The 2,566-nt window shown below is 39.2% G+C and overlaps 1 long non-coding RNA gene across 1 annotated transcript in view; it reads left to right on the top strand.

Annotated features, from left to right (window-relative positions):
- The window catches only part of LOC138980781 (uncharacterized), a 6,035-nt gene extending 5,568 nt beyond the window's left edge, over nt 1–467 (top strand). Inside the window, exon 3 of the long non-coding RNA XR_011460445.1 lies at nt 1–467. This exon is cut by the window's left edge and continues 2,050 nt beyond it. This is a non-coding gene — a long non-coding RNA (uncharacterized lncRNA).
- Nucleotides 468–2,566: the final 2,099 nt, after the last annotated feature.

Below are 2,566 nucleotides of genomic sequence, written 5' to 3' on the forward strand. Positions count from 1 at the left end.
CTGTTATTCACATCCATGTAATACATTAACATACTACAGTTTTGTGTTAATCAGTATAGGTGTGACCATTCGCTTGTGGTGTGACTTAATTACAGTACATGATGGAATTTGTTGTAATGTGTGAATTAGTCGAATATGCACAGCCATAAGCCTCACGTTTAAATTTTCTTCCATTTATTTCTAATTTTATTCGTCTTCTTTCATATCGTCTCAATTAGGGATAACAGTCCTTTTAAACGAGTAATGTGATGTTGACAGTTTGTGAATATCAGAATAATTGTACAATATGGACTTTATTGATATATATGTGTGGATTAGTCGAATATGTACAGCTGAACTTGCATTTTCCTTTTAATCTCAATTCTTGCCTCAATATTTTATTTGCAGCAATTGTAACCATATGCATGTCATTGATCATGTAGTTTACTTGGAATTGTATCTGGTATGCTATATACAAATTAAAATTCAAATCAAATTGCATTATTTGGAGTTATGTTTGCATGTTCTAATGTAAGCATGCGAGTCATAGTACCAGTATTACAAGCATAGTACTTTCGGCGAAAAACTTTTTGCTGAGCATCAAACATTTGGCCCGGCATTCACATGGGATAAGACTATCCCTCCACGTGGACACATAGCAAAAGTTAACATCCTGACTGCTACATGTGCAGAGTCAGAATGTTTTGATGAGTGCATTTCACAGATGACCACTGTTGTCCGCTTAGAAATTAATTCATCACAACATTCCTAGTTTGCACAGTAAGCAGCTGAAAGCTGTTGGTTTTTTGTATGTGTCCAAGCAGAGGGATTAACGAATAAAGCAATACATCAATGAATGAATCCATCATTAAATTATCCACCATGAATGAGTCGATCAATCAATCAATCAATCAATCAATCAATCAATGAAAAGTAAGTATACGCACACCAGCTTTTGGACGGTTGTTATATTGTTGTCTACATTCACCCCTCCACAAACCACAATACTTCGATGTGATACTGACAAGAGATGCCGTTCGGGGGTCATTTTATTTAAATTCTAGATTTTTTGCTTCGGACAGAGAACAAGAACAAGATTTGAATTTCGTCATGTACAATGAAAGCCAGTGTCTAGGTGTAAGTTGAATTCACACTTGCGTATAGGCCTACTCCCTTCAAATACAAAACTCTGACACTGAGGAAAAAAAACCCACCCAATTTCCGTGAGGTTAATATTACCACATCAAAGTCATCGTAAAAACGCAAATAAATATAATTGTTCACATCACAATATGTCAGTACTACTACCGAACGGTTGTGAAAATAATGAGATGTACTTTGAATAAAAGTAAAAGTGAGTGCGAAGACTCTCGCTATCTCTATATGTGACCCTCCACCACGGAATGAGTCGCATGTCACCTTTGTATGATTTTCATATTTTTACATTTTCCTAAAGATTGTTTTATGCTCTATCCAGTGGTGACACCCGTTTTAGAAAAGAGCAAAAAACTGTTTGACTTATAAGCCTGTGACTAAGGTGACCCTCACACTGTTACCAGACACTCCCCGGACTTATATTAAGCCTAGCGCAGAACCGCGCGAGGTAACATGCGACTCATTTCGTGGTAGAGGGTCACATATCTCTGTCTCTCGCTGTCTTTCTCACACACACACACACACACACATTTCGCCGAAGAACTGTTAACACGTCAAACATCAGAGGTTTACTTTGAATTCGTGTTTCGCACAGCAGTGTATTCATCGTTGATTCGAAAGCGCAGGCAAAGCACTCGCATGTTCTGTTTCGGTGCAAAATGTAGGACAAGCAATATTAAGGCGTGGGCGTGGTGTTAGCTAGGCCAACGAATGAAAGGAACCGAAACCAAAAATGCCTTTACAATGCAGAGCGCAACGGCCCACTGATAATATACGGGGAAATGTTTTTCAACATCCAAAAGAATTTTTCTCCTGGAGCGACCTAAACTTGAACCCGTCGATATTCTTGCATGTCTGTTTACTTCGTGCTGCACGCAAAAATTGTGCGACTTCCTTGCCGCGTGGATTGACGAAGCTGTTTTATTCTCGTGACTGAAAACACTGCAGTGCGTGCAGTTGTATTCTGTGGGTTCGACAGATCGGTCCAGTAGTTTGGTCTCAATCGCTCTACACACACGCACACACACACACACACACACATACACACACAGGCACACACACACACACACTCACACACACACACACAGGCACACACTAGCTCACACACACACACGCACACACACACACCCGCTCGGCTTTTTGTCCCCTCTGCCTCACTGATTTGGTTTTGTGTTTATTTCGTCATTATTTTGTTAGTAAATAGTGAACATTGCTTCAATGCCGAAGCAAAAAATATCATTATTGGTTGTTATGTGCTACCAATTTTAAAACCCGAATATCGTATTACATAGTAATTTTGACAGCAGTTCAAATGTGTACATTAACCAGTTCCATTCAGCAGACTTTCAGGTCTTTGTAACTGATTTCTGGCCAGGAATTTATCACGCTTTCTATTGTTCATTCGTTTCCTGTGACATCAGCAAACCAGCAA

This window comes from Littorina saxatilis, linkage group LG1 (assembly GCF_037325665.1).
Source record: "Littorina saxatilis isolate snail1 linkage group LG1, US_GU_Lsax_2.0, whole genome shotgun sequence".
Classification (NCBI taxonomy): domain Eukaryota; kingdom Metazoa; phylum Mollusca; class Gastropoda; order Littorinimorpha; family Littorinidae; genus Littorina; species Littorina saxatilis.